General features: G+C 47.2%; 1 protein-coding gene across 6 annotated transcripts in view; it reads right to left on the reverse strand.

The window, feature by feature from the left end:
- Nucleotides 1-19,283, reverse strand: part of FHL2 (four and a half LIM domains 2) — a 67,812-nt gene that overhangs the window by 23,747 nt on the left and 24,782 nt on the right. For 2 of the 6 annotated variants that reach the window (XM_082743800.1, XM_082743797.1), the window contains exon 2: nt 11,175-11,310. The exons of 2 other annotated variants lie outside the window; for them this stretch is intronic. The gene's annotated coding sequence lies outside the window, so the exon portion shown is untranslated. Of the gene's footprint in view, nt 1-10,848; nt 10,979-11,174; nt 11,311-19,283 lie in introns of those variants that run through there. 2 more of the 6 variants (XM_082743796.1, XM_082743799.1) reach the window with 2 other exon arrangements.

Raw genomic sequence — 19,283 nt, forward strand, 5'->3', positions numbered from 1 at the left:
TTTGTATACAAGGTCCTGACAACAGTAAGCAAAGAAACATCCTTCAGGCTTCGGTACTTGGTGATTTCTGTGTTTACAGAAGAATTTTTTTCTTTTCCAAGAGTATTAAACATGCAGCTGGGACCCATATGGTAGGATCCGGCCTTCTAAATTGCTCTTCCCGGAGTTAAAGAAAACATTGTCTGGATATTCTTGTGATAACATTACAAGATGAGGCTCTTGTGCATTTGAATTATCCTTCTGAAACCCAATGTATAACTATCCTTTGTACCCAGGCCATCTTGGGTTGCTGCAGCTATATTGTCAGAAGATGCAAATGTTTTCCTGTAATTCCCTAGTTATTGGCCCTTGAAAGTGGCAATTGTTTATGTCATCACAATCGAGAGCTATTTTTCCACCATATATATGTTTCCAATAAAGATCACCATTTACCTGTTGGGGAACAGGACACTGATTGCCTGTTCTTCTCACAAAAATGTATGAATAATTATTTGAGAATGTGAACTATGACTAACAAAAGGAGACAGAACGATAAAGTAGAATTTTAAAAGCTGGAAACCATTCCCAAGATTATCCATGACAACTGCCTTGTTTTATGGATGGAGAAACCAGAGCCCAAGAATATTAGTGGAAAAAAGAAGATCCACGTGAGCATTCCCCCAAAAGTCATCTTAGTTAGAGAATACAGAGCCGAGATCTAACAGGCGGTTCCGTGGGGACCCGGACAAAGCGCAAATCCTGCTAGGGGAAGGGTACAGACTGTACAAGGTCATCTCTTCAGAGACCATTTCTATGTTCTCGAGCCAGTGAAACGGGGAACTTTTTCCATCAACGTCATGATCATGATGTTGCTCATGTACCTGGCATACGTGTGTTTTCTACCTCCTTGTTCCATAGGGCCGGGTGAGAGATAATCTAAGGGAGTAAACTGTGAGAACAAGGAAGGCTCTGTGTCTGGTCAAAGTATGACAGAGTCTCTCTGGGGACCAATGTCATCAGCCCTGATAGGACTAGGTGTTGTGGTGGCCACCTGCCCAGAGGAGCTGAATGAGATTCTCATGATGGTGGCTCTCTCCCCCATTGGTTCCTTGTCTTCTCCAAGAAGTCACGGCAACTCTAAGGATTAGGAGAGCACTCCTGCCAAACCAAAGGGTTAAGGTGTAAAATGAGCACCCGTTCCTGAGGAGGAACAGAGCAGAATACGCTTGATTGGAGGTTCTCTTCCAGATTCCCAGAGACTTTACGAAGCACAGACCCTGAGGGTCCAAAGAAGTAGACCAAAAGCTAAAAAGAAAACAAAGGGTTTCCCTTCCCTTCTATCACAAAGTATTTAACACCAAGTCTCCCTTAAGTAGATGCTACCAAACAGAATATTCCTTTTTCAAAAAGTGCGTATTTAAACATAAACTATCAATCTTAAGCTTTTTTTTTTTAATAGGAAAAAACTATCTATAGCACTACATTAGAAGGTCCCCACAACTTAGCCTTTTTTAATCCTATAGAACACTGGATTATTTATTCATTCCAGAAGCATCAGTTGTGTGTCAGATGGTGCACAAAGTGCTGGCAATACAAAGATGAACACGGTCTAGGAGGAAGACAGACACCCAGTTGACCCTTGAAAGACCAGCACCTAAGCAGTCCAAAATCCAGTTGTAACTTTGGACTCCCCCCAAACCCAAGTGCTAATAGCCTACTGTTGACCAGAAGTCTTGCCAAAAACACAGATAGTCGATGAACACATACTTGTATATGATGTGTCTTATACACTGTTTTCTAGAGAAAAGAAAATATCATTTAGAAAAATCACAAGGAAAAGAACATACATTTACTGTAGGGTACTATGTTTACTGGGAACAAAAAAATCTGTGTGTAAGTGGACCCGCATAGTTCAAGCCCCTGTTGCTCAAGGGTCAGCAGTGTGTCAGATAACTTACAAAGCTCCACACTCAGGGCAGTGAGGGAGAGACACTGAGGGTCCTATGGGCAGGCAGGGCATGCTCCCCCGGGGGTGTCTGCCTGTGCTGGACAAGGAGAAGCCAGGCAAAACTACGGGCCAGTGGGCAGACGCGGAGGCCTGATGACGAGCTGAGGAAGATGAGCCCGGGAAGCTGAGAAGGTAGTCAAAGTCAAAGAAAAGAGGGCTGTACTCTTGACCGTGGACTTGGTTCTGCCCTGTAGGCGGTGGGTGTCATCATGAGTGAGGCTCAGCTGAGAGTCTACTGGGGGAAGTTCCAGTTTTGCCATGTGGAGATGAGGAAGACAAAACTCAGGGTGTTTCCAGGGTGTCGGGGTCTATGTCTGAGTCATTTCTTTCAATAAAAATCAGACATCTTGGCTCTGTGAAGATTCTCTTTCAACCTACTTGAGTGCTATGGCCTCCCCCCACCACCCCGTCTGAAGCTCCGCCTCCCCTGGCTCCTGGCCATCACTGGCCATCACCTGGGACCCAGAAGGGCTTTGAGAAGTGAGCAGGCGCCCTCCGGCAAGGAGCCACCTGAGGGTGAGGCATGGCTGCTGCCTTGCTATTTCCTTGAACCGGCTCCAAATGACTGCGTCCAGGATTTCTCCTCCCCCAACTCCCTGCACAGGACTAACTCATTCTCTGATGTCATTCTCTCTGAGCGAGCAGGGTATTTGACAAAGCTGGCTGGTAGGGGACAGGCTTGGCTCAGGTCTGGGTGAGATGAGTGGGGGTGGGCGGGTGGGAGGGTGGGGTGGAGGGGTGGGGGGAGGTGGGGAAGTGTGGGGGTGGGGGAGTGAAGGGGTGGGGGGAGGGGGGGAGGTGAGGGGTTGCGGGGGTGTGCACTGAGGACTGGGCTGCAGGCAGGGAGGCACCTGTCTCAGGGTCTCCTGCGGGCCCAGCTTTGGGGCAGGTAGGAAAAGAAAGGCTCCCCGAGCCCTGGAGCTGTGATGCATAGGCTCACCTACACACTTTACTATTATTTTAAGTCCTCAGGCTTATAAATGACGGTTATTTTTATCTCTGCAGATTTAAAAACTGTGAAATTTGTTTCGAGAGGGAGGAAGTGTCAGAGCTGGCAACAGGGAAGAGAAACAGAGAAGGGAAGGGGAAGAAGAGAGGAAGAAGTTGAGAGATGGGAAGAGGCAGGAGAAAAAAAAGAATGTAAAGAAGGTAGAAAGACACAAGGACACTAAGGAGCCATGAAGCTCATGCATTTTCTTTTTCTTTCTTTCTTTCTTTTATTATTTTTTTTAACCCGAGAGATAGAGAGATGTCTTGGGTATACAGGGAGGAGGCTAGCAAGCTGGCCAGCCCATGACTGTGAGGTACCTGCCCTGTCCTTCCCAGAGGGAAGCCCGGTGGGCCCCAGGGGCTTGCCTAAAGAGGCCAGAGGTGCAAAAGAGGTCTCCCTTAAGCATCGTCTTCACAGCTCCCTTTATTCAGCTCCCTTTATTTGATCTGACCCCAGAGAGGCCATTTTTTCCTTTTTCTCCACAAGATGCAAGTATTTCTCTATATCAGCCCTGCTTTACAAGCCATTTCTTTTTTTTTTAAATATATATATATTTTTAAATTTTATTTATTTAACAGACAGAGATCACAGGTAGGCAGAGAGTCAGGCAGAGAGAGAGGGGGAAGCAGGCTCCCTGCGGAGCAGAGAGCCCTATGTGGGGCTCGATCCCAGGACCCTGGGATCACGACCTGAGCCGAAGGCAGAGGCTTTAGCCCACTGAGCCACCCAGGCGCCCCTACAAGCCATTTCTAACGTAGTCAGTTCTTAAAGAGAAATTTGCAAATATTCCCAACTCCTTCCCACAACTCAAGCAGCAGAACCCGTCAGTCAGTCTCTGCTGAAACCACAACCATCTTTTTTTTTTTTTTTAAGATTTTATTTATTTATTTGACAGAGAGAGAGATCACAAGTAGGCAGAGAGGCAGGCAGAGAGAGAGGGGTAAGCAGGCTCCTTGAAGAGCAGGGAGCCTGATGCGGGGTGATCCCAGGACCCTAGGATCATGACCTGAGCCAAAGGCAGAGGCTTTAACCCACTGAACCACCCAGGTGCCCCAAACCACAACCATCTTTAAATGACCCCCGTGAGGGGCACCTGGTGGCTCAGTGGGTTGAGCATCTGCCTTCAGCTCAGGTCTTGATCCCAGGGTCCTGGATTGAGCTCCACATTAGGCTCCTTGCTTGGCAAGGAGCCTGCTTCTCCCTCTTCCTTTGCCTTTCCCCCCACTTGTGCTTACTCTCTCTCAATCTGTCAAATAAATAAATAAAAATCTTTAAAAATAAATAAATGATCCAGTTGGAAAATTCCATTGCTTATCAATAGTTAGGACTTTTCAGAGAGAATTCAGAAAATCAGCCCGCTGCATGTGGGCTCTTTTCAAATAATGTATTTAAAAAGGCATCGTTTTCACAACACCATGAGACACGGCGACCGTCTGTGTCCCCCACGGAACCAGAAGCCCTGTGAAGGTGGGCACATTGCTGTGGCCTCACCACCCGCTGACAAACACAGGGTCAGCCGCTTGACAAATACTTGGGGAATGAACGGACAAATGGAGGAGGAGTCCAAACATGTGGGCAAAAATCAAGAATGAAAACGAGGCATGTTTTATGGGTCCCGTCCCCTCTGCATACCAAACCCGCAATGTAATGTGGTTTGCCGTCCGGCCTTCTGCAGATTCCTCACGTAACAGACCCCGAGCTTCATTCCTTCTCCTGTTGTCTCTGGCCTCTTCCCTGTTCCAGATAAATTGCTGCTTCCCTAGCAGGTAGACTCTCTTTTACTGTGTTTGGACTCTGCACCCTGGAGAACACACAGCTGCACTGTCCACAGGAGGCCTGGTCAGCCCAAGGAGCAAAAACCAGACAGATGTTTCCAAGCATCTCTGCGAAGAACGTGCTAGAGCCCCTGACACAGGCTCCAGGTATTTGGGACAGGCCCTGCACGGACACAGCTTGCCTAGAAGTCCAAGACCCTCTGTCTCAGTGCTTGGGCTCTCCCCTCTGTGACTGTCGCCAGAGAGCACCCTGCATACTTTGCTTTCCTGCACAGAGAAGTATGGACACACACACACACAACACACACACGGCTCACCACTAACACTCCATTCGTCTAGCTCAAGGGTTTCTTTTAAACAAAAATTCCGGTGAATGAAAGAGAGGTGCAAGTTCAAGGAGTTTGCTGTTTGAAAGAATACAGGGGGAAGAGGCAGAGGGAGAAAGGAGAGGCAGTCTCCCCACTAAGTAGGGAGCCCAACACAGGGCTCGATCCCAGGACTCTGAGATCATGATCTGGGCTGAAGGCAGATGCTTAACAGACTGAGCCACCCAGGTGCCCCTAGAAGTTGATTTTTTGGTGTTTAGTAAGGTGCAAGATTGGCTAGGCCTACTACTATGTGTTAAATATCTGGATTGATTTAATGAGCCTTTACCAAGTATATGGGCAGGAGTCTGGGATGTTTCATAATCTGATGCAGAAGAACAGGTAACTTTCAAAACCTTAAAAAAAGAATCTTGATTTGTCTCTGATGGTTTTACGAAACGTTCTGTGTGACGGGCGCCTGGATGGCTCGGTTAGTTGGGCCACCGGCTCTGGATTTTGGCTGAGGTCATGATCTCTGGGTTCCGGGATGCAGCCACAGCATCGCTGGGCACTGCTCTCAGCAGGGAGTCTGCTCAGGGATTCTCTCTCTCCCTCTCCTTCTGTCCCCCACCCTGCTGGAGTGTCCCTCTTTCTAAAATAAATAAATAGATCTTTAAAAAAAAAAAAAAAAAAGGAATGTTCTGTATAAGAGACAATGCTTGACTAATGTAAACCGCTATCTTCTGAATTATCTTTGGAACACTGAATAGTGACAAGAAATGGGAAAATAATAAATGTAAGCTTTCCCACCTTAGGTCCATGAATACAAGAATGATGATGCTGATTTGATGTCCTATAGGCTTTTAAAACCAGTCAGTAAGAAGGTATTGAGTAACCACTATTCTCTGCATATTGTTCTAGGCCCTGGGAGACTGGGAAAAAACATAGGATCTCTAAAAGAAGAATAGTTCTAGCTCCAAAGAATTTCAATCACCTTTAAAAGACTCTCTTGTCATTTAATCTCAAAACATGTCAACTCAGTCAACGCAAGATAAGTATAATTATGCGGGCTAGCATGGCGGGCTGACTCAGGCTAACTCACCTGTGTGGGGCCTTTAGTGAAGGCCTCACCAGCACCCTATAGCTCTACCCACCACCTTCCTGGGAACATGGGAACACATTATTTATGCTTTGTTTCCACAGGAACAAAATGAAATCAGCTCACTGTCTCTCAGCAGCCTCCCCCAGTCTCTGAAAAGCAGCTCATTGTTTACTTTCTGTCTGCCTGGCCTTCCATCAAGAGCCCCAACTGGCCTCTTCCTATGGCGACGCCCAACATCCCTGAGGGACTGGCCCCTTCTCTCTTCTGGTCCTGTTCCTTCATGGTGTTGCTTTAGCGTGCTGCTTTGGGATCCTGTCAGGACTGTCTTACACATCCTTGGCTTTCTTCTTCATTGACTCGTTAATTGTCTGTGGTTCCAAAAGTTGTATGATCGAGTATGGACAGATCCATTTTCTTTTTGATTAGAAAACTAAGTATCTCCAGACTTCAAGGATGCCCTGTGACATCCTTGAAGACATAAAAACAGGGCAGCTGCTTCTCTCACTGGCACAGACATCACCTGCCTCACTTAGTACCATGGCCTGAGGCTCTTTAAGCCACAGACTGACTCAGGGAAGTAAATGCATGGTGTACGAGGGCCAAGGACCAGTATGATGACACAGGACGTTCAAGTTCAGACTTGGTGTGAGAACCACTCAGGACAACGGAACTGATGGCAGAGACACCAGATGCTGCCCCAGGCCTCTCAGTAGGTCTCCAGGAAGGCAGCTGTATTTCTTAAACTTAAAAGGCAATACCACCAGTGGCAAAGCAGTCATGGCATCTTTAAGAGGCAAGACTGATTGCTGGTGGGAGAATTTCTTTTAGAAGATTTTATTTATTTATTTAAGAAAGACAGAGAACGCGAGCAGGGGGAGGAGTAGAGGCAGAGAATCGAAAGCAGAATCTGTGCTGAGAGCGGAGCCAGACACAGGGCTCAAATTCACGACCCTGAAATCATGGCCAGAGACAAAACCAAGAGTCAGGTGCTTAACTGACTGAGCCACCCAGGTGCCCTGTTGGCAGGAGAATTTTTAAGCGGGGTTATTAGAGAACTGTATTAGTCAGGTCCTCCAGAGAAATAGAACCAACAGGATATATACATATGTATGCATATATACACACATATATATATAGAGAGAGAGAGAGAGAGAGAGAGATTTATCACAAGGCATTGGTTCACAGTCTTATGGAAGCTAAGAAGTCCCCAGATCTGCAGAAGGTCAGAGAACCAGAAGAGCCAATAGTGTAAATTAGCAGTTCAAAAGCCAGCAGGCCCAAGACCCAAGAAGAGCTGAGTTTCAGTTCGAGCTCAAAGGCTGAAAAGGACTGATGTCCCCGCTCTGCAGTCAGGCTGGGGGAGTGCCCTCTTACTTAGTTTTCCTTTTCAGTCTGAGTTTGAAGGCTGTAAAAGGCTGATATCCCAGCCCAATGGTCAGGAAAGAGGAACTTCCAGTTGCTCGGCCTTTATGGTCAGATCTTCGACTGATTGGATGAGGCCCACCCACATTGGGAAGGGCAATCTGCTTCACTCAGTCTACAGATTCAGATGTTTTGTCATCCAGAAACACTCTCACAGATATACCCAGAAGTAATATCTGAGCAATTGTCTAGACATCCTTCAGCCCAGTCAAGCTGACATAAAATTAGCCATCACAGGGACCAAAGTAGAAATCCACAGTTCAAGACAACAGAGGTGCCTGGTGACTCGCCCCAAAGTCACAATGCCTGCATGGTCTCCTGGAAGACCAGGCTCTTGGTCACCAAGAGATGATCCTGGGCATTTTGCTCAAGGTGGTCGTGTTCAAGAAGTGGCTTCTCAGTATAATTCCACAGAATCAATAGGCTTTGATGGAATTCTCCTAAGAAAACTACACAGGAAGTATCAAATAGCTCTACCTGTTCACTCAATCTCAAGGAACTTCGCATCCTTAGATGCAGAACAGGGAGAACCCGGGCCTCCTAGGGCATCTGCAGGGCTCAGTCAGTTAAACATTGGACTCTTGATTTCAGCACAGGTCATGATCTCATGGGTCATGAGATCAGCCCCAAGTCAGGCTCCTGGCTCAGCAGGGAATCTGCTTGAGATTCTTTCCATTTCCTTTTGTCCCTCCCTCCCCTCATTCTCTCTCTAATAAATAAATAAATAAATCTTGGGGGCGGTGGGGGGGAAGACCCCAGGCCTCCAGACGTACAGCCTAATTATTTTCCAATATCCTATAGGGCTTTGTTTGTCTGCAACTCAGACAAACTCAGACAAACTCTTTCCATACCAGAGGAGGTTCAACAAGCAATTGTGGGTCAAAATATGCAGGAGAAGGCCTCTGTGAAATATTCAGTTATGTTCCTAGTATTTTAGTGATCAGCACTGAGGCTCTCCAGTCAAGCTGCCACTTACTGGTTGGGAAACCTTGAACAAAAGTTACTTTTAATGTGCTTCAGTTTCTCTGCAAAGACAAGGATGGTATCAATATGTATACTACTTATGACTTGATGACAACCCTTCAAGCAAGCCATGATCACCTCCTGTTTCCCAACTGAAACCCAGGTACCTGGAGATCAGGTGACTGAGCTCAGGCTGCACAGCTAGACGTGGAGGAAGGTGATGTCAGGCATCCTTGCTCCAGGCACGCATGCCCACTAGTCTCTCACACCTGTCTCATAGAGTATTTGTGAGGATTAAATGAGACTGTGAATGTAAGTGCCCCAAACAGTGCCTGGTCTATAAGAAGCCGATACAGCTGTTATTATTATGCTGCTGTGTAAAAAGCATTTTAAAGCACGGCATGATAATAAACACTGTGGAAACCCAGTTCTGTATATAGTTGGCCCTTCAACAACTCGGGTTTGAACTGTGCAGGTCCACTTACATGTAAATTTTTTTTTACATAAACACATCACTGTGATAAATGTATTTTATGATTTTCTGAATAACACTTTCTTTTCTCTAATGTAAGAATACAGTGTACAATACATATAACGTAAAATATGTCTTGATTAACTTTATGCGATCAGTAAGGCTTCCTGTCAACAGTGATTACATTTCTGGGGAGTAAAGACTTATACTTTGATTTCCAACTGCGCAGGGTGGGGGGTAGTGGGCATCCCTAAACTCCACGTTGTTCAAGGGTCAAATGTATTAGTTGATCATCCTTAAAAATTCAGAGTGAGCAAATTCAGAGGAAAACACTGAAAAAATTTTACACAAATGCACAATGAACTGTTCTTCATTGCGTTTGGTTCTATGGAAGTTTAAGAGACTAGAAATCCCAGTACTTGCCTCAGATGTGGCTTGGTGTAAATCACCTTCAGGACATCAGAGCTTTCCCCCTCTAACATATTATTACAAAACACAGGTAGGCAGAGCTAGCCAAAGCTGCAAGAAGCATATGGCCTGTGTTTCAAACACAGTTTTCCTGATTATAAGCCCCATCTGTGATTTATTTCCTCCCAAAGTGCAAGGGAGTCCACACGGTAGGCGCACATCACACATCATGGAAGGCAGCCGTATACATTTCATTTAACCTGGGTTAGACTAGTTCCCAGGGAAACCCAAACTGGGATCTAAAAAGAAGCATGACTGATTCTTGATTTAAATAGGAAACAACACTTAACACTTTCTTCCCCAAACTGCAGGTATGTTAAAATATCACCCATCTATCACTTAAGATCAGAATTTCTCTCCTTTAAAATAAGCCCAAATTTTAAAATCTGATAGTTCAGTCTTTTAAGTTCTACACCAGTCAATGCCCAAGGCCACATGCGGAGCTCCATATTTTTGGACCCAAGGGAAATGCCCCCCCCCCCCCCCCCGACACCCCCAGGGAGGACAGAGGCGGTCACCTCCCCATTCTTGGACCCTTGGCCAGTCTTCACCCAGGGCTCTCCTGTGGGTGGCAGTGACCCTGTTCCCACACCGAGGTGATCAGCTTGACCAAGACTCAGACTTCGGTCTTCTCTCCCGACGTGGGGTGGTGTGTTGTCCTGACTTACAGCGCCCCCCCCTCGTCTCCCTGGCTGAGCTCTCCCCAACACGGTTCGCCCCCCACACCCCCAAGGCTCGGCTCCCTTCTCCCCGAGTGTCCCCAAGGCTAGTTCCCCTCTCTCAGGTGTCCTATCAGTTCGACTCCCTTTTCCCCTGCCTTCTAGGGGTCTCCCCTTGGCTCTGGGTCTTCCCTTCTCCCTGGGTATCCCCACGGTTCTGTTCCCCTCTTCTGGAGTCACCCTGCAGCTACACTCCCCTTTCCCAGGTGGCCCTACATCTCTGCTCCCCTCTATCAGGCTTTTCTCCGGGTCTCCCGAGAAGCTCCGCTCGCCTCTCCCTGGGTATCCCCAAGGTTCTGCTCCCCTCTCCCTGTTGTCCTCGGGGGTTCTACACCCCTTGCCTGGGTCACCCCGCAGCTGCGCTCCCCTCTCCCCAGATCTCTCCAAAGGTTCAGCTTCCCTCTCCCGGGTCTCCCCGGTCTCCGGGTCGCCTCCAAGGCCTGGATCCACATCCTAGGTGTCCCCACGGTTCTGTTCCCCTCCGTCCCCGTCCCCCCTTCCCGGGTCTCGCCCGCATCTCTTCTCCCCTCTCCCGGGTCTCTCCCACATCTCGGCTCCAGTCTCCCCGGCTCTCCCGCGGATAACTCTCCCCCGGTCCCCAAGGTGTCGGCTTCCCGCCGGGGGCGCGGGCGGAGGGCACTCACCGTGCGGCGCGGACGGGCTCTGGGGACCGGGCGGGCGGCGGGCGGGCGTCCCGGACCGGCGGCGGCGGCGCAGGTTTGCGGCGGGGCGGCGGGCCGGGTGGAGCGCGGCGGCTCCCGCCCGAGAGAACCCCCGCCGTGTCATTTGACCATATAAGGAGACGCACGCCTCCGAGACGCCGGCGGCGCGGGCTCGGTGCGCGGGCAGCGGCGTGGGGGCGCGGAGGGCGGGCGCCGGTCGGCCTCCAGGTGGCCCGGGCCCTTGCGGACCCCTACCCTTTGTATGCTTTGGGCTCCGATCCCCTGGGTCTCTAAAGCGCAGGGCTTACCAGAGCTCCGTGCCCGGCGTGGGCTCACAGGGCCGAGTTGGGGGCCAGGGCCTCCCCCACGCCAGGGCGGAGTGACAGGGGTCTCCACGCCCGCATTCTCCGCCGGGGGTCCGGGGAACGCGACGCCAGCCAAAGCCTGAAAAGGGGTTGTGGGGTGGGCTGGAGTGCGGATCCCAGACCGCTGATCCGGTCTGGCAGCGGCTGGAGCCCGCGTCTGGGATCTATTTGCACAGTGGGCTTTTTCTCCTTACCCCGAGGACCGCTCTGCATAGCGAAATGAGCGGAGCAGATGGCAAGAAAGAATGGATAATGCCAGGCTCTTTGTTCCACTAGGCAGGGGCCGGGGGACTGTTTAAGTGATTCTGTTGTTCCCTTCAGGGCGAGAAACAACGGTGAGCTGGAGAGAGTGCCTCCCGCCTTGAAAGCCCAGCCCCTGTGCCTGAAATCCACACTTAGTAGGGACAGATGGCATTGGGATAGAAATATTTGCTCTTGAGTGGGTGGCCAGGCTCGCCTGCGGACTGGGGACGGGGAGAGATGAGCTGATAGGACGACAGCAAGAGAGAGAGCTAGGGCACCGTGGGCAGGCATGTTATGTTTAACAATCAGTGGGCCTCAGAGAAGGAAGAGCTATTTTGATTCTTTTCTCTGGGTTGACGCTCCGTGTCTGGGGGTATCGGAGACTCTCCTTGGGTCTCCGTCATGGCATCACAGGACTGGAGTGTCATATTAGCTACACTCATTGAGCATTAGCTCTACGTATTGTATCGTTTGATTCCCACTACTTGAAGATAAGGATTAATACTCAGTTTTAAGGTGAGGACATTTCCGCTCAGAGGGATTGGCTCTAGGCCTCCTGAGACTAACTATACCAGCTGAGATCTGACCTGGAGTGTGTCGGATGGCAAAGCCCTGCCAAGTGCTTGCAGGACAGGAAATGCTCCTCATCCCACCAGTCACTCCACTGCCTTCCAGAAGGCTGAGACCGGCCACAGCAGTGAGCCCAGTCAGAACTGGATGTGGGGAATCCAGCCTTCCCTGCATGCCCCCATTCCTCCCTCAACCTGACAGGTTCTCACCAAGAACAGAAGTATGGGTTCCTGACCTGTACTCCCACTGATAGTCAAAGCAAGCCAGTATCTTGAGCAAAGTGTGTGCAGACAAGCCTCTTCCCTCTGACAGTTCTCTGGATTTGTTGTCTGTATAGTTGCAAGTTACAGAACGATCTCCCAGAGAGAGAGCTCAGGGGTGGGGTGGGGGGGTGGAATCCAAAGACTGGACTAGCTGCTATGAATAAGATGGACTTTAATAGATTCTGAAACAAAGAACACACTACTTCAAAAATAAATTCTTATGAGGCAGTATGGGGAAGTATGATACTAACAAGGTAGTAGAGGACACTGATAAGTTATTATGAATTTATTTGTGGTGTGATAATGAAATGGCACACACACACATGCACACACTTATTCTTAAAGCTCTTAGTTTTCAGAAATAGTGCCAAAATATTTACCAATAAGATAACATTGTTTGAAATCATTGCAAAATAATTTGAGGTGGTGGAATGAATTGGGCCAATATATTTACAAAATAGTATCAGCCATGGAGTAATGATGTGTGCAAGCTGGGTGATGGGCATGCGGGGGGAGAGGGGGTTCATTATACTAATCTCTTTCCTTTTGTAATGCTTGAAAAATTCTGGAATGGAACATTTTTTAAATTACAAATGCACATACCATTTGATTTTGACCCGCCACTTCCCCTTACAGGAAATCATCTTACAAATAGACTTGCTCATGCGTAAATTGATATACATACAAGGGCAGTCCTTGCGGAATTCTTAATCATAGCAAAATATTGGAGCGTGCTATATGTTCATCAACAGGGACCAGTTAAATATCATATGGTACGTTTTAGAGTTATTTCTATATGCAGCTATTAAAAAGAAAGTAACTATATTTATTGATTTGGCACGATCTCCAAGTTATGTCCATGGGAAAAAAAAAGTAGATAGTAACCAAAGATTTGTGTTGAGAAAGGAAGGGAGGAAGACAATGTATACATATAAGAGTAGTTGCATCTGGGAGAACTGGGAAGCTGGGGGCCAGGAGTGGAAGGGAGATTAAGTTTTACTCTATACCCTTTCGTTTCTTTTAAATTTTGAGCTATGTATCATTCATTTAAAAATTAAAGCAACACATGCTCCTTCAGGACAAATAAGAAACAAAGTTTGTTAAACTGACTTTATAGAAAATCCAGGAAGTTTGCTAGAAATAGAAGCAGGAGGAATAGGATTCTGAGCTGAATCAGACGACAAACTATTTTTTTTTTTTTAAGATTTTACTTATTTATTTGACAGACAGAGATTTCAAGTAGGCAGAGAGACAGGCAGAGAAAGAGGAGGAAGCAGGCTCTCCGCTGAGCCTGATGTGGGGCTCCATCCCAGGACCCTGGGATCATGACCTGAGCCAAAGGCAGAGGCTTTAACCCACTGAGCCATCCAGGTGCCCCTGAGGACAAACTATTTTAAAAATAAAATTTGGGGGCACCTAGGTAACTCAGTTGGTTAAGCATCTGCTTTCAGCTCAGGTCATGGCTCAGGTCAGGATCCCAGGGTCCTGGGATGGAGCCCCTGTGGGCTCCTCATTCAGAGGGGAATCAGCTGGAGAATTCTTTCTCTCCCTCTTCCTCTGCTCCCTCCCACCATGCTCTCTCTTTGTCTTTCAAATAAATAAAGAAAATCTTTAAAAAAACAAATTTTTAGGAGCACCTGAGTAGCTCATTTGGTTGAGTGTAGGGTTCTTGATTTCAGCTCAGGTCCTGATCTCTGGGTAGTGGGATCAAGCCCCATTACAGGCTCCTTCTGCTCAACCTGGAGTCTGTCTGTCCCTCTCCCTCTGCTTTTCCCTCTCCCACTGTTCCTTCTCTCTCAAAAAAATAAAAATATACATAAAATCTTTAAAGTAAAATAAAAAATATTTTATAAGATAATCTGGTAAAATGTATTTTGAAAAGTTCTGTCTTTTGTACCATTGTATTCACAGGGCCAAACTATAAAGCATGACACATAGTATGTGTTTAATAAAAACAGGTGATGAATGGATGGATCACAGAAAACTTGTTTAATATAATGGCAAGTCTTTCATTTTTAACTGACGATTTTGTAGTATAGCAGATAAAATATTATAGAAAATAGAACCCTATGACAATATAACTTGATCTCTGGAATCAGGTCTAGATTTGAATCCCTGTCCTACCTAGGACTTACTGAGGTGACCTTGGGCAACCACAAAATCTTCTTAACCTTTAGTCTACTCGCATGTAAAATGTACTTCGCAAAATTCTTGGAAAAGATCCTTTGAGATGGCTCATGTAAATCACTGAATGGTACTAGTAAAGTCCTTTGCACATCGTAGGCCCTCAGTAAATATGAGCTTTTATTCCGTGGTATTTTGTTTGATGGTAAAGGGGAGATGAATTCAGAATAAGAGGAAAATGTCAAGGTGGTGAAAAGGTACAATTTTCCAGTTATAAAATAAGTAAGTCCTAGGGAGGTGATGTACAACATGGTGACTGTAGTTAATAAATTGGTATTGTATATTTGAAAGTGCCGAAGAGAATAAATCATAAAAGTTCTCATCACAAGAAAAAAAAGAAACGGTGATAGATGTTAACTAGACTGACTGTGGTGATGATTTAGCAATATCTACGATTATCAAATCATCATGGTGTCTACCTGAAACTAACATAATATTATATGTTCACTAACATAATATTATATGTTCACTAAACTAACATAATATTATATGTTCAATAAAAAACGGAAAAAAACAGACTTGATTCTCATCAGAAGGAAGGATTAATGTTGAGATTGTATCCCAAAGATAAAAGATTGTCTTTTCGACAGACAAATTCTCTGCTATGGGTAAGAGGTTGATTCGTGGAAGCAGAGAAATTAAGAAATCCTATTTCCTGGGAAAGGCATAGAGGCAACTCTGATAGGAAATTCAAGTAATCCAAGCTTCTCTTGTTAATTTCAGTTCTGTAATTCCCTCACCAGCCAGCGCCACCCTGACTTCGTCCTCTCTAATGTGGGACGGTTTCAGGGATGGGGTAGCTAGGAAGCAGGGAAAGAAAGGGATGGCTGTATGGCATAGGCTGGTGGTTCTCCAAGTGTGGTCCTGGACCAGCAGCATCAGGATCACCCAGAAACTTATTAAAGTAAAACATTCCCTGTGTTTTAACAAGCCCCGCGGGTAATTCTGATGACTAGTAGTGCTTTGAGGTAAAATACTCCCCAGGGATACCAACTCTGGACTCAGTAATTTACCAGCAACCTAAAATGTTAGTTTCTAGGGAGGATGGGAGAATGGAAACAGATACACTAAACACAGACTGGGCTCCAGAACTGTAAAATCCAATTATAAGTATTACTTACTCTCCCAGGTAATTCACCAGAGGGAAGCACAGGTAGAAATGAACTCTTAAATCCAATCCCAAGTATTGGGGAGGGAAGCACCAATTAGAAAACTTAAAACGCCGAAGGCAGCGGCTTAACCCACTGAGCCACCCAGGCACCCCCGCTGCCTTCGGCTCAGGTCATGATCTCAGGGTCCTGGGATCGAGTCCCGCATCGGGCTCTCTGCTCAGCAGGGGGCCTGCTTCCCTCTCTCTCTCTCTGCCTGCCTCTCTGTCTACTTGTGATCTCTGTCTGTCAAATAAATAAATAAAATCTTTAAAAAAAAAAAAAAAAAAAAAAAGAAAACTTAAAACGCAAATCCTTGCAGCCCGTGTCTCTGTTGTACCAATGCTGAAAACTAATTCTGGCCTCCGAGAAGCCCAGAGAGGAAAGCGGAGCTTCTAGAAGTGTGGTCAGACCTGGTGGTGGGGGAGCTGGTGGGCACGGGGGAGGTCAGGCTAGGGTCTCCTCCTGACCTTGGCCACCTCACCAACATCCGGAAGGAAAGGGAACATGGGCGGAAGTTCAGACCTCCCTATGTCCCTTACCCTAACTGACCATTTCAATGAGGCTCTTTACAGTCCTCCTCCCATTTCAGAAGCAGAACTTCTCACGGGCAGTTCTGCCCACTCAAACCCTGGGCAGGAAGCTGTTGGATGATTTGCCCTTGATTCAGAGGTAATCATTCTTAATTGCCTCAAATGGTTAGAGGGTGAGTGTCTAAGATCGTAAAAACTGGCGGTAAACCCTGAGTTATTGCTCTGTTCTGGGAAGGGACCAGGGTGGGGGGCAGGCCTGTGCACGCCTCCCCATGATACAGCACCACCCCAGTATGTTGTCTCAGACAACCTGGGCCCACTTTTTCTTTTTCTTTTTTTTTTTTTTTTAAAGATTTTATTTATTTATTTGACAGAGAGAAATCACAAGTAGATGGAGAGGCATGCAGAGAGAGAGAGAGGGAAGCGGGCTCCCTGCTGAGCAGAGAGCCCGATGCGGGACTCGATCCCAGGACCCTGAAATCATGACCTGAGCCGAAGGCAGCGGCTTAACCCACTGAGCCACCCAGGCGCCCCAAGGGCCCACTTTTTCTAAAAGCACGATTTACCTGGGTGGAGAGGGAACACTTCTATCAAAGATGATGACTCTGCAGTTAGGGTGCTCACTTCCTGGGCCCCTGAGCTTGGTGCCCATGTCTCCTGGAGCAAACCAGAGGAGTTTGGTCTGGGTACAGCTTTGTTCTTGTAGGTGCCCAAACGTTGCCCCTGTGCCTGTTAAGACTTTCAGGAAAAGTCCAGCCCTTCAGGACAAGCAAACTCTTTTCTTTCCCTTCCCTGCCTGCCCTGCCCCCCAACCCCTTACTCTAGTTAGGCGGGAAAAGCTTGGCTCTTTCTTAAGATGCGGAGTTTCCATATCCTATTTCTTTTTCTCTCTTTTTCACAAACTGATTTAATGGATGAAAATAGTCACCGTGTTCAAAACCTCAGAAACATGCCTGCTTTTGAGCCAAATCCACAAAAAACTCCATGATTTTCTGAGTTTACCAGCACTGGTGAAAGCTGATTTGGAGCATTTCATACAAGTTTCCATTGCGGCTTTGATAACTCATTTAAGAAAGGTTCTCTTTGGCAGCCTCATGGCCAATGAAATGAAACCGTTCACACTGTGGTGCATTTCTGGGAGGCTGGGAGGCCCGTTGCTGGACGGTTGGAGATGAAAACAATCTCTCATGGGGTCCCTGGAAATGTTTGCTTCTTCTCTGAGATCCTTTTGCTTCTGATGTCTGCCCTTGTCTGCAATAACCCAGTCGTTTCTCTGTTTGCCAACGGTTTTACTCTATTTTCCCTCTGTCTGCTCTTCCAAAACCCATTGAAAAGAAGTGCAAATGCCCAAGGTCTGCGCAAACTTAGCAAAATCCTTGGATTTTGGATTTGGATGAACCGTGTTTGGGGCCCGTAAAGTCCCCGAAGCGCTTTTCTGGATGCCTCTGCTGGTTCTTCCCGGAGCACCTAAAATGGGAGCATCTCATGCCCACTTGGTTCTCAGAATGTGGGCTTTGAACCACGCTGAAGTCACAAGTATTCTTTGTGAATTAACTTTATGAGTCAGCACTGTAACTTCTAAACGCCCAGGACGCCCTCCCTGCCACTCAAGTCCTCTCGGTGCTATTTCCACTTTGATCAGGGTCCTTAACAGCAAGTCCTGTGGGCTAGCTAGGAAGAGCCGGGCAGCCAGGAGGGGCGGCAAGGACCCAGCCCAGGCGCTCCTCACACCACCTGGGCATGTCCTTTTTACTTAACCTCTGAAACAGAGGATGGCCTCTCCTCTCACCTTGAAGGGTTATTTGAAATTATTTAATCCTTCTTCAAGTTATTGTTATGGTTCATCCATCCCTGAAAAATTCCTAAAATTTCCCATACCATAAAAATGATTGTGCAAGTGGGGTATGTGATGGTAGTGTGTGACAATGAGCTGTATTTTATGCGGCTCTATGCTCTCCTAAAAACATGACTGAAAGGCTGTTTTCTACCTGTTTCAAAAGGTGCTTTAACACGGGGCCCGAGAGTTACGACAGGGCTTTCTGGGACAGCCAGGCTTTGTCGGACAGCATTGCAATGGTTCTTGACTGCTGGGACACATGTTCCTAAAATGTCTGACCTTCGCAGGATGCCGGCAATACTCTTTGCCTCCCGAAGAATCTTTTCAAATTGTGGGCCATCCTAACCACACATATTTTTGGAACTTCTGCACAGTTAGAGATGCTGAGGAATGACTCTGTAACTGTTCCAGATTAGTCATTGCCTCCTGCAGGGATGGAGGTGCTCCAAGAGCAAATCATTGTCAGAAACCCAAATTGTTCATTAGCTGTCCTTAAACTCAGTAAATGCCTCTTCCTTTCCTTTCCTGCCTGCCTGCCTTCTTTTCTCTCTCCCTCCCTCTCTCCCATTCTCTCTCTTTCCTTCTTTCTTCCATCCTGCCTTCCTCCTGTCTTTCTCTGCTTTCATATCAACTATCAATAATCTGAAATTACGCTTTCTTCTTGCCAGTGGCCTTACCACAACATGGCTCCCTGACCTTGTTAGCATGTTAGGGACCCGGTTCTGTCTCCCACCCTGTCTGTGTGGCATGCCTATTTCCCTACATTGTCACGGGTCCCTTGAGTTCCCAGGTCAGGCTGAAAGCAGGGTAAGCAAATGCTTGGAGGTTTTCTGTTTTGAAGAGTATGTTTGGAAAGTCATCAAGTCAGGACAATAGGGGCTTCCCACCTAAGTTGGGAGATCCTTCAAACCCCTTCCCACACCGTCTCTTGGCTCCAACCTGCTCTGCCTCCCCCTCTGAGCAAAGATGGCTTTCCATACTCTGTTCTGTTCCATGAACTCCTGAAACACAGACAAAGCCTCTCCCTTGGGAAAGCTGCGTGAGCACCCTTCCCTACCCTTTGATTATTCCGTATGTCTCACTTTTCCCTCGTTCATAACAACAAAGGAAAGAGTGGGAGCCTGTTCTGGGCCAGGATGGACACATCCATTTCTGTATTCTCTGCAACTCCATCGGTATTCACTGGATTCAATTCAGGTAACCTGAAAATGCCCAAACCAATATAGGGCTGCCATACAAGGGCTCATGTGGGCCTACATGAACCAAACAAATCA

The sequence above is a fragment of the Mustela nivalis genome (assembly GCF_964662115.1).
Source record: "Mustela nivalis genome assembly, chromosome: 8".
Lineage (NCBI taxonomy): Eukaryota > Metazoa > Chordata > Mammalia > Carnivora > Mustelidae > Mustela > Mustela nivalis.